The 13,579-nt window shown below is 36.8% G+C and overlaps 1 long non-coding RNA gene across 1 annotated transcript in view; it reads right to left on the bottom strand.

The window, feature by feature from the left end:
• Positions 1-11,960, bottom strand: part of LOC142829908 (uncharacterized) — a 45,989-nt gene extending 34,029 nt beyond the window's left edge. Inside the window, exons 1-2 of the long non-coding RNA XR_012904817.1 lie at positions 11,609-11,960; positions 9,692-9,743 (exon numbers count right to left, since the gene is read on the bottom strand). This is a non-coding gene — a long non-coding RNA (uncharacterized LOC142829908). The remainder of the gene's footprint in view (positions 1-9,691; positions 9,744-11,608) is intronic.
• Positions 11,961-13,579: the final 1,619 nt, after the last annotated feature.

Here is a 13,579-nt window from a genome sequence, read left to right as displayed (position 1 = left end):
CTTCAGTGGACTTAGGACTGGGCCCAAGGATTTGGTTTATTAATGGCCTGGTATTGCTCTTACTGAAATCAGGGAGGAATTTCCTATTGATTTCAATGAAAGAAATAGTGGGTTTCAAATATGTCAGTTGGGCTTCCCTGATTTGGGGCCCAATCCTTCTCCGATTGAAGTCAATGGTAAAACTACAGTGGGAGCAATATCTGCCCTCCCTGTTAACCTTCACCCTGATTCAGTCCAGATATAACATATTACTGGCATATTTCAGTTAACAGTAAAAGAATGAAGTACTGGCTTCAAAGAAAAAAAGTTAGTTGTTGTTAAATTACAACTGCTAAGCCAAAGAGCTTCCATATCTCCAACAAAATAGGCCCAGTGTAATTGTCTTATGAATTTCCTAGGAAATTACAATTGTCAAATATTCCTGTTTCCTTTCTTCTAAGCCAAAAAATGGAAAAAAAGTTTTTTGTTATGCTATCTATGAAAGCGGTGTGTGTTTTTAGAAATGAATGGCATTTTCTTCATAGTGTTTCTGTAGGATTGTTCTGTTCCTCCCCCATTTTTGGCTAGCCAAAGGAAATAAGAAACAAATATTTCAATCTAAACAAGGAGTCCTAAAAAAGAATTAAAAGAGAATACACACTGTTTACATAGTGAAACTAAAACAGATCTAATAAAATGTTCAGTTAAAAATATAGGTAGCTAATTTATAGGTAGCTAATTTATCTCATTTTTATAAATATCAAAGGTAACTTTAGTAGGAGCTATATAAAATTAAGATTAACTCCATTCATACATGTTCATAGTGGTGAATGTAGTCTTTTTGCCATTTTTGTGCAATATTATCCTTTTGTTACTTACAGCCCAGCAGTTCCCTTAGTATCATGATTTGTAGAGTGTTTAAAAAGTTTTGACTCTTCTGTTTACCTGATATAAATGGAATTAGATTGCATAGATATGTCACTATGCTTTCTGTATAATTGTAATAATTGCTACTGTTTTTCTTAATTTAAAAGTTGTTACAGGAGAAGTTACCACTATTGGTTAAAATGTAACCTTTCTAATATTAACTTTTTACAAGCCATGTTGACTAGTTTCTTTTTTCATTATTACACAGTGGGATTCTGAATGTCAAATACTGCAATCAACATTCCTGCTTAGAAATATATTAGGTAATGGGCTGACAGAGATGTATTATTCAGCAAAAGTGCAGTTATTCATTGTTTTGCAGTTTCATGTTAAGAACTGTATGCCATTTTGTGTGACACTAACAAAATTGCAATCAATTAGATTTAAAACATAGACATTCTAATAAAACATACATAGCTAACTCCTTGTAATCTTTCTGAACAATTTCCTTGTCTCAGTCTGCATTGTGTATGCTGCCAAATGATATATGTGAATGTTAAATGCAAGACTAAACTGATTAGCACTTATAATAGAACTTATTATCAAGTGAAAAAAGTAATAAAAAATAAAAGAATGGAAAGCATTCTTATGGTACCTGAATCTTAGCTGTATTTCTGAAACGTGCAGAAATCTATTTCGCACCACGGGGTTTATTAACTTCAACCTTATTTCTAAAATATTCAAAGAGAAATCTTTCTGTAGACTAAATCAGAAAAAGCCACCCCTGAGATATAGAGTACATCTGTTATGATTTTATTGGTCACATGTTAGACTGTTGCAATAGTTGCAGGATACAATGTTGTTTACATAGTTTATTTTCTCAATTACATAAGAAGCAGTTTTGTAATTTGAGCTTCTCAGGAAAGGTTTGTCCAGTTCTACATGCCAAATAAAGTTCCCATCAGAAAATTAAAATGTATAAAATAACTTGCAAATGAACTCATTTTTCATTTCTTTTTGTATTTTGTGCATTGTAAACCCTAGCAATGATATTAGTTTTAGTGTGGGAAAATATTATAATTGAGATCTGGTAAGTTATTTGCAGACTTCAAGTTTTTCTTTACACTGTGCTGACATTTAGTACAGCCCCGGTGAGGAAAACAATACTACCATTCATGGCTCTAGACGTAGATTTCAATCGACTTAAGCGGGCACAATGAAACTTGGTCATTCACTGGTTACCCATATTGTGTTCTCAAATTTTCTCTCAGCAAAAGTATAATGACTCAGTATTGTATGGTTGCATAGACAAGGGCTCAGAACAAGAGACACTAGTTTTGTCTGACGGTGTGAGAAAGTCGTGAAGGGATCTTTTCTTCCAGATGGTGTTAAATTCAGCTGCCTTTTTAACATTGGCCTTGCACAGCAATCTGCTGCTCCCTTTTCAAAAGAATAAGCCTGGCTCCTACTAGTTAACATGCATACTCACGCAACCTGCAACTTCACGCCAACTGTTTTACAATGCAGTGGTATGCTAAATAAACTTGATCTGGGCTCTGCTAGTGTTAAAACCAGCCTTCAAAGGCCACTCAACTGATATTAACAGTTCTTAAAACTGCATGTTACTTGAATATTTTAGATTTTGAAGGAATCCCATCCTATTGATAGATCATTTTATAAAACAATGTTCACAACTTGAACTTCAGGAACAATAAACTCGGTGGTCATTTGCTATATTTTAATATGTTTTCCCCAAAGATCAGACGTTTAATGAAATGTCAAAGAAAAATCTGGGACATGTTGCAGAGGAGCAGTGGAAGAGCAATAATAAAATAATAATATAATATAACATCGACATGTATTTTATTGATTGGTCGTCAGGTAACATTTGTATGGTACAAAACAATTTTGATATGACAATGACAAACACATAATTATAAAAACCGATCGTTTCCCTTAGGTGTTTCCCTTAACAAATTTACATAAAAGACCAAAAAGTAAGCAAAAGCTTAAGTAATTTGACTCAATTGAATGCTTTCAGTAAACAATAGGCTTCCTCAGAAAACATCTTATTGCCTTAATTGAACCTCTTTGAGGAAAAAAACCCACACACTTTGTAATGTAAATGTTAATTGTACTAGACAATGGCTCTAGGTAAATAGCACCCCTGGACATGCAATAAATGAAAGGCATACAGGCACTTAACAATGAAAGGTTGTTCTCACAAACAGTGCTTCTAGAGTAAATAAACAAGGGTCTTCTCAACGGTCACTACAGTAGTAAAACTCTGGCACGTGTGTAGAAGCCAAAGTGGAAATTTATGTAAATAAAGTCTGTCTGCAGTTCTAGCTGAAACTAAGTTAAAAGACTCTAGTACGCTTCTTAGACATAAAATTATATCTAGCAGACTGAGAACTTTTTAAAAAAATAGAAGGAACAAGTCAAATATATACCCATATATAATGTATATATTTGACTTGTTATATCATATCTGGTCACATCACATATGAAGAGGGATAAGAAGTGGAGAAATAGTAAACAGTTGCCTAGAAATAGCAGACATGAGCTTACGTGTTGTGTTTATGGCTATTTCTATTTAAAACAGAGGATTTGTCTTAATGGTCATAAAATATTATCTATAGCTGTAATATATATAGCCATATATAGCCATAAACACAACATGTATGCTCATGTCTGCTGTTTCTAGGCAACTGTTATTTCTTCACTCTTTTCCCCTCTGCATGTGTGATTTTGATCAGATATGATATAAGAAGTCATACATATACATTATATATACAAATATATTTGACTTGTTCCTTCTATTTTGGAAAAAAGTTATCAGTCTTTAGGAAGTTGGTCCCTGTTTATGAAGAAGGCAGAGAACTTTTTTTCTTTTATCTAATGTTCATCTCTTTTTGAGGGGTCAGTTTCCAATTGCATGAAGCAGTAAGCTGCCTTTGGAAACATACTTAGGGCAAGTCCAAGGAAAAGTGCTACACTTCAGACTCAGTGTCATTCAGTTTCACTTTTAAAAGACACTCACTGCGGGAATTATAATGACAAATGTAATATAAATAGGCATTTGTTAAAAACGTGGGACCTTTGTAAGGCCACAACATTATCCCCAAGTATTTGTTACGGGGGAAGACAAGCATACTGCAAATAAGCTGACTTCTTAGAATTGCTTCATATTAGTTTCCCTGACTTTTCTAAATATTCTGTGAAACTTCAACCCAGAAAAAAGGTTAAACTTGATTATAAGAAGCTTAAACAGTGGTTATAGAATTATCAGAAAAAGACAGTATGCAACTCCAGAACAGTTGGTGTTCCCACTTGGGAGCCTGCAGATGGCTGTGGGTGGGAAATGCCTCTACTTTCTTAAGCGATGGAGATGAGTATGGTGTGGTGCACTTGATGTTTTTTTCATACCCCAACCCCCAACAGGGCTGTCTGTCATAGGCTGCCGGGGCATGGCATTGCCACTTGCCCCCGAGCGTGGGAATGGGAGCGTCCAGCCGTTCACATCTCCTGCATTCCGTTTAACGGAATCAATTAGGCAAGACAGACCCTCAGATTCCCCACCCCCTTTCCATTTTTGTCAGGTCTATATACGTCCTAATTATTTCAGTTTGGGATGCCAGAGCAGTTTCCTGGATAGATCTGATCATCCTTAAACAAAAAGAGAGGAGGCGCACACGTGGGTTTTGGAGTAAATGTCACTTTCATTTCCAATGCTAGACGCAGAGTAAGACACAGAACATTTTTTAACACTTTGACAAGGGGGGAGGCGATCTCGTCTCCATCATGTCTTTCTGCTTCACTAGCTTCCTCAAGGAAACCCTCTTGGAACAGAGAAGCATCTGTGCTTGCATTTTGAATAGAAGAATAAAAATCAGCCATCACTTTTTTCATCTTTGTGCAGCTCCACCGAGTTCTCAGCAGATATAAATTATTAAGGTTGCCTATACTACAGTATAAACTTTTTGAAAGTCTGATTTCATATCATTTGAAATATAGCCCCCAACTACTTTAATATTATGCCAGACAGATTTTTTCCAGTTTAGTCTACCCTATATTATTGTCATCACCAGCACTAAGATCTTAATTTTTTTTTCCAGCAAAGGCCTTTTAATTGCATTGAATAATTTTGAAAAATAATACTCAGCATTTCTACACGTCTGTCTAAAAATTACTTCATTTCATACCTTCAACTTGTTTTATTTAACAGCAAAAGTTGCACATGCATTGTTTACCAGTACCATTTCCTTTTTTCAGTATATAATAACTACCCATGCTATGGCATCTGACAACTTCATATTTTGGAATATGTATGACATCTAATTTCCTCCACTCTCACCTTTAGCTGTAAAAATGTTAGATTCAATAAGCATTCCTGACCTTTCTCGGTTTTTACTGTCTCTTGCTGTAGTCTTTCATTTCCACACGCTTCACGATGATCATGAAGGAGTTTTTACTTTCGGTTATCTAGCTTTATGAAGACCAACACACTCATACAGCTAGATAACCAAAGATAACAACTCGCTTCCTCACAAGATTTTTATTTATTTAGATTTATTTCTTTGCTAGAATCCAGATTCTTTCTGAGAAACAGGCTTGTTGTTTCCTCCAAGAAGTACTAGCGGTGCCTTAAAATATTCATCCTCTTATGCAATTGTGACCTGATTTTTGTGTGTATGCAGCTAATACACATCCAAAAGAGATCTGTTGCCTTCAAAGTTTATTCCGAACTTTTTCTTTCAGCCAGTAATTTCCGGCAGCGATAGCCAACAATTCATCTGTTAATATCAGAAAACAAAACCAGCTATTGATGTGCATCAAGCTGTTAAGAGTGAGAAGCATCCATCCCTTCACAGGCCTCTATTTGCATTGTAAATTGCTTCAGTCTCACGAAAGACTCTTTAGCCTCTATGAAGATGTAAAGCCATCGGCAATTTCCAGCGCAGTGTAAGGAGGGGGGAAAAATCCCATTTCAGTAGAAAGTGACAAGATGATTCGAGGATCCAGCTCCTGATCCGTTTAGATTATGAACGGTATAGAGCTTTTTTACCAAATGGTGGCAGCTTGATTGCAAATATCTTGTGTGTATGTGTGTTTTAGGGGGGAAGCTCCTCGATTTCGCAGGGCTCCTAGAGCTGGGGAGAAGAAGATGCAGTCTTGCTGGCTTGCTGCTGCCCCCGGTCTGAAAGAAGGAGAAAAGGGCCATCATTGGAGGGCTTTCAGTGCCAAAATGTGGACCAGCCCGGCAAGGTCAGAGGTCCTGGACCGCGGGAGACCAAGGTAATGATGATGTCATGAGAAATCTCAAGTACACACGGTTATTGATATGCATGAGTGATCAGCAATCTGCCCCGCGCCATCAACAACAGCAGCAGCAGCACTGGAACAATCCCTATTCTCTCAACCAACATCTCCTTCTCTAGCACTACAGACTGCAGGAAAAAACCAACCCGCCGCCTTTTACCTTCCTTGTTGCTAGCGTAGATCGCTCTAATATCCAAAGACTGGAAGAAATCTCTCTCTAAGGACAGATAAAAGCGTTTCAGATCTGGGTAACGTCTTTGCCTGCATTTCTCTTCTGGCAGACTCTGGTTGTGCAGGGAGATGTGAGGCACTTTGCTATTGCTTAAAGCAGGGCCTTGCTTTCTGTGACTGGGAATCAGATCTGTATTACGCAGTGAGTCGATGTGTAATTACATTGACAATTTGCTCTGGTGTGTTATGTTTAAATGGCTTCACATCTCAGTCATGTTTTGTCTCTATAGTGATTTGCAGGTACTAGCACCATGGCGATTGTGCAATCATTTTTGCTCTGTATGTTTATTCGGAATGCTGCAAGTAGCAGGCTCCAGCCTGGCTCCAATGTATTTTAGAATATTCTCTCTCTCTCTCTCTCTCTCTCTCTCTCTCTCCCTCTTTCTCCCCCCCACCCCGTGTGTGTGTGTGTGTGTGTGTGTTAGAATGCAACACAGGTGAGCATTGCAGCAGTATTTTTCTAACATTATATATCATTTTGGTAAATGCCTTAATAAAAATGCTGATGTATTGTGATTTTTAATCTCTTACATATACTGAAGAACCACATGCTTATATCACTCAAGGAACTGATGACGGCAAGTATATCTAAATTGTTAAAATACATTATGTAAGGTTTTAACATTTAAATCTCTCAACTTCCCCTCCCACGAAAAAATATACTTTGAATAATGTAGCTGTATAAGTTGTATACATTTTTAAACTTAAAGTGTAAACACTGAAAGGTCTGGCAATTATATGAGATAAAATGAATCTTATAACTGAGATCTACAATGTTTACTGTTCAGATTTTAAAAAATGTACTTGAACATCTCGGCCATGCTGCAGTTTATATAAATTGCATATTGAAAAATTCAACACAGATATATAATATTGAATGCTCTGTACTTATATGAAATATGAGATAAAGATAATACTGTTGCTATTCCTTTAAGGTGTAAAATAAAACAAAATGCAATATGCTATTTATGGCAGTGTTTAGAGGAAATTCTTCAGAATCAATTTAAATATATGTTTTGTAAATTATCCTATATTTTCATAGGTTGATTTATTCGAGGTAAACATTGCTTTCACAATATACACAATTATAGTGCAATTCATGCTACATTAATTCTATAGCTCGCTTATAGGGCAAGGCATATACATGTGTGCATGTATATGCATGTGGAGGTGTATACATGTCTATGTACGAGAATCTGTGTGTGTGAGAATCTGAGTCTATAAGTGTGTGTTTCCAGTGTAAAATGAGAACTTTATAAAACAGTCTGATTACTGATCATAGTTTCATATGGAAAACAACATGCAAATGGAAAATCAAAATAATTTAATAATAAGTCTAGGCCCAAAATTAATTGACTAAAATACTGCCATCAAGAAGTGACATGAATACATTACTAATATGCCAAATACTGCATCCAGAAACCCTGCTACTTCATAGGCCATTCATTTTTTTCATATTCTGAACCTTTGAACTAAATGCTATACTGCCAAATACATGTAATTAAATAGCATCACATGGGAAACAAGGTTATTTACTATCCAGGCATGATATATAAAATAGCATGAGCTAATCATGCCTATGTTTTCTTTCACATTTTTCTAAATCAAGCACAAAAAAGTTAGAATTCTTATAAACACAGTGCTATGTAGTTAATGTTTCATTATCGCCCAGGCTGTACAGGACCAACAGGGACATCTGATATATCTAAAGGTACATGATCATTTCAATAGTATGCAAAACTCTAATGAGCTTTTCTGAATTGGCATATAGAAAGATATTTATTCCAGTGACTAGAGGCAGCAGTGATCAAGCATCTATTACATACAACAGGCTTGTGAATTGATGCACTGAATTATTTAAGTAACAGACATAAAAATTCAAATAAGATTAAATAGATATACACAATACATATCAACACATGCACATATGTTCACATTAATTAATGTTTTTAAAACATGAAAGTCTCTTACAAGATTGCTAAATGCAAGACATGATACATCATATTATTTTTATTGTAAATTAAAATGTTTAAAAGATTAAAAGCATAGTGTTCACACATTAGGTTCTATTCTAAAGTCCACCTCACTTATAACACACTGTCTCAAACAGTAAGCTATACAGGGTCACATTTTGTAGATTCACTGGAGTTCTTGGAAGTAAAAATAGCGAATATGAGGATTATGACCTCACTGTTCATTAGCTATACAATATTATCAATTAAAATGTCCACTTTCCAGTCAGTTAGTAGGGTTCTAAGAACTCTACAGTTGTACAATGAGGTTTAGCTAAAATATTTGCTTATTCTGAATATTACAAGAAATTGTACATCAATTGGACATATGTATTTTCAGTGACTGTATTGCTGTATAAAATGTGAGAAGATAAAGCAATTGCAGTTCTGAAGTTACTTCAATATATTTAATGCAAATGGTCAAAAACAGTTGTTAACCTGTTTTCAGATATTTCTAATTAACTTGCTTTACTGTTCAAATGCCAATTTAGAAAAAATCTGCATGTTGGAAGATACTGAACTCAAGCAGTTACACTTGCATGATCACTCTCTAATAAATTCTCATTAATGGCCTATAGATGAGGATGTCATTGCCATGCTTGTTTTCTAATCTTTTTATAGGTCTCCAGATGGCTGTGACGTAAAGTCGAAACATCCTACATGGATTTATAGGAATAAACATTCTTTCACATTCAAGTAGAAAGTTGATGATTTTCTACTTACTAGAAACAGAGTTCAATTCCAGTGAAAATCTGGCCACCTTATAGTATGGGATGCATAGAGGAACTCTATTTATATTCTATGCAGTGCATAAGGAATTAGGCCATTGCAGGAATACCCTTTTCATACTTAGTTTGTGTGTAATTCACATAGATGTAAACCACAGTCCACTAATACAATCCAGGCAATCATGCCTTATATAAAAGCCATATAATTACAGCTATTTGTATGGACCAAGTAAGACACTTGGCTGGCTTGCTTTCTAATAAAAGTGTCCTACTATTTATTCTGTGTCCAGAATTATTTTATAGGCAATTACAGATTACATTTCTGTTATGTTTGATATATAATATGAAGGGGACTATATAATATAAATTCAAACTACAAAAATAAAGAAATAAACTTAGACTACTGAGAATTTAAAACATTGCAACCCCCATTCAATAATTATTACACGGGAACACTCCGTGGGCTGTTAAACAGCCAATATTTGTGTTTTATTTTTATGTTAGGTATGTTCTATTGGTTGGATTTTATTAAACATGAAATTTAAAAATTACCATTTCTTGTGATGGTTGCCATCCTTTTGTGATCCTTCTTCTTAATATGAATCTGAAAAATAGCCAAAGAAGCAAATGATCATAATTTTAACACTTACAGTCCGTGAATTTTGTATCTGTAGTTTGTTTAACTATAAATATTGTTTATATCAACATGTAATGTTATCAAAGAATTAACTAAAACATTTTAACTCACTATATTTCCTGCAGATGATCTAATGTGCCCTAAAGCAAAGATGAGTAATGTGCTATGGTATGTAAAGGGTTAAAGACCATAACTAACATTCAAAGGGAAATAATAATAGTTAACAACAGGGAGATAATACCCACAAATTATTTGGGGAAATTTTATTATTAAGAATATAGCAAAAATATTTCATGGTTGTGGTTTTGTGAGAGACAAAATTGTGAAGGTGAAGCAGATATTTGCATACTGTAAGCTGCCAGTTACTTGATAAAGGATAGAGGCTCCACCTAGCCTCCAGTTTAAAAATATGCAAAACACATTATGCCAGTATTTTCTAGACAGATTTTCCAGGTCTTTTACATCAGTTATGTCATAAAGTCAACATAATTAGAAAGATATAGGCTATATTTACGGAATTACTGAACAAGTGTTTGAATCAATAAAATGTAATCACACCAGTTAAATTAGTATGAAATTAGTGAAATAGTAAAGACACTCATTACAAAGCGATATGTATGGCTTTATACTTGCATTTGAAGGATTTCTTTATCTATCTATCTATCTATCTATGAACACTATTGCATAAGTTTATTGCCTTCAATTACTCTACCTACTTGGCGTTCTCAGTCCAAATGTGCGCTGTAATTACTAGTATTAAGGTTGGGGCAGGGGTAGACAGATCGCCTGTGGGCTCTGTAGTCCGCTATGTTCGGCCTAAACTGCAACCTGTTCAGCAACCTTCAGTTCTTGGAATGGCCTCTGACCGTGGCCATGACATACCGGGACGTTCTGAGCTATTCAGCTGCTGAAGTGACCCTCACGGACAGTCCCAGCTCAGTAACCCCCTTGCAATAGGAAACCCAGTAAATACAGCAGTGTAAATTGATTGCTCGGCGTGTACATGTCACTGTTCTACATGCACATACTGCAGAAAGGTGTAGACTTGAATCCGAGTTCAGTTTAAGAGTCACATAACTTGCTAGGCTGGGTTATCCAATCTGCGAACAGTTAACGTATCATGAAACCTTTACAAATCACCCCGACATAAAACAATACGTAGTTTGGCCAGGGTGCATTTTTGATAACCAGAAAGTAATGGTTGCTGCGATTGAAGCAACCCCCTAATACGTGTGTGTGTTTTATATATAAACTATATTAAAAGCACCTTTTCACGTGTGCATAAACAAGCTTATGCTTTCGTTGTCAGATTGAAATTAAAACTACTTGGTCTCAAATGTTCAAGATTTTAAAAGTGCTAGTGACAACCACTGTGAAGAATATATTTATGTTGATACATTTTCAGAAAATATCCTCATGTTTCTAAAAAGCTTTCTCTTTCTATGCCTAAACGCTAATGCAATCCATTTACTGTCAATCTGCTTGATAATTAAGAGTTCGCAGACCTAACTACGTGCAGGGCCAACAGGTTTATCATCACACGTACGAAATCAGTTAACCAATATGTGTCATCATGTAAACTCATGAAACTCTCTCGTGTTAATCAGATTTCCCTCACAGCCATCCCTGCAAAGTTATGAGAGTTCTAATAAAGCAACGTGTCCAGTCTGTTACCAGAAGACGCAGTTATTGCCCCTGAACCTGACATAGACACACTAACCGAGTTCAAATTCATAAAGACACGTTTCTGGAAACACACGTGTGATATGAAGTTCAGTTTTCTCCATCTGACAAAGAATTCTGATGCTCTATAGTCTCCCAATTATACTTACTTTTTTCTTATAAGAAATATTTGACCCTCCGATCTAGATGTAAAGGCTGAATCTCCGGCTGCAAACAAAGATCCTACGGTCAAGCCCCCCTTAAAGCACAGACAGCGGGTTCCTTCACGTCTCCAGAAATGCAGATCATCACCTTTATCTGAAATTGCAGCTTAGTTCCATAGTATCAATCTTGCATGGTTGGTTTTAAAATACTTAGCTTCTATCCAGAAAAACAAGGAAGAAATAGACAAAAAAGTTTTTTTCTTCCATATTGCTTCCTAAGCCCCAGAGTAGAAAGTGAAGTGTTGTACGTGAGGCTCTGCAAGTTTTTTTTTGGGGGGGGGGAGGGTTGGCCAAGGTCTAGTCCAGCCCTCTCTGCTGAGGAGGACGTGCTCTGAAATTCAACCGATTTCCCCAACGCTTTTGTTGCAGATGAACTGAAGCCCTATTGTTCATCCATTGCCACGGTCTTTTTCAGTTCCTACTATACGTTATGCGTTGCCAGAGATAATGAATTTGCACCAAACCCTCTCATAGTCCCCTTCTGACAGACGGAACAAATTAGAAATGTCTAGTCTAAGGAAGAGCAATGGCTACATTTTCCAATAATAGGAGGAAAGCGCGCATTTCTTTGGAAACTTACAAAAATTGCCCCCGAGAAGTTGCGTTTTCAAGCATGTTTTCATCCAGTGAACTTTTGAGGAACAGCTTCTTCTGCGTTCTGTTTTGGGAAGCACTGCCACTCTGTGTGACTTTTGTCCAAATCAAAATAAAATGAAACCACTTGCTGTTCAATTTGCAAACTTGTAGAGGGACCTCTCAGCATCGCACTGATTTCTGGAAGGAAGGGTTTTTTTTTTCTTTCTTTCTCAATGCTTCGGACTCAGAACAAGGGGGACAGCATCAACAGAAATGGATTTATGGAGCTTACACAGGAGTCATTGTAAAGAGAGAGCTAGAAGGGGGTGTTTCTAAAAGCTGGGGGAAGGGGTATAGCCTGTGGAGAGTGTAGAGAGAAAGGAGGCAGGGTGTTATTGTGTGTGTAGACATATGGACATGGTTTAGTGAGACTGTGAGAACTCACTGGGTAGAAGCCTGGATGTTTGCGAGAATAAGAACGTAGGGTGGAAGGGGTAAAGTAAGGTAGTAGTGCACCTTGGTGGGAAAGATGCGTGTTTGTGAAGGAGGGTTGTAAGAACCTTTGTATGAGTGTGTTTGTAGGAATGTTTGTGTGCAAGGCTGTGTGTTGATGGAGAAGGTTCCAAGTGTGTGTGTAAATATGTCTCTGGGTGGGTGTGTTTGGAAAATGTATCTATGCATGGATACACGTGTTTTCTCTACCGTGGTGGGTTGCTTTATTGCATGTGTGGGTGTCAAGAAGTGTGTGGGTGAAGAATGTGTCTGTGTGCAGAGCTGGGTGTTTGTGACGAGTGGAGGCGGGCGGGGGAGGGGCCAAGTTAAAAAAATCAGATGAGTATCCTGTATGGAAATGTGGCTGCAGGGAGATGGGAGGCGGTAATGAGCTACCCAGTCTCAGAACACCGAGATTGCCCCCAGATTTCCCGCCAACTGTAGCCAGAGAACAGACGGTCACTCGTGTCCTTGACAGTGGCTCCTACAGGCACAATCACACCCACAGACTAAGGGAAAAGACAAAGTGGGGTGTGTATGTTAGTGTGTAAGTAAAAGAGAGAGTGAGCATCTGAGTATGAAAAGCTGAAGGGCTGAGGAGATTTCTAGAAATATAATGACGTTCACACTTACTCCCTAGAGTAAGCGATGCTTTGAGTGTGTGAGAGAGAGAGATAGAGAGAGAGATTGCTAGCTTGCAGCTTATATATTTTATCTAGTTAAGGCTGATCGTGTCCAAATCTACAGAAACGCCATGAAACACACCAAAAACTGGCATGAGCAAAGGAAAGGGCCCATATTAATGAAGCATATCCTGGATTTTCTAAATCTGCCTCTGATGCTGAAGCC

This window comes from Pelodiscus sinensis, chromosome 6 (genome assembly GCF_049634645.1).
Source record: "Pelodiscus sinensis isolate JC-2024 chromosome 6, ASM4963464v1, whole genome shotgun sequence".
Lineage (NCBI taxonomy): Eukaryota > Metazoa > Chordata > Testudines > Trionychidae > Pelodiscus > Pelodiscus sinensis.
Note: the sequence above shows the minus strand (reverse complement) of the source record. Positions and strands in the feature narration are given on the sequence as shown.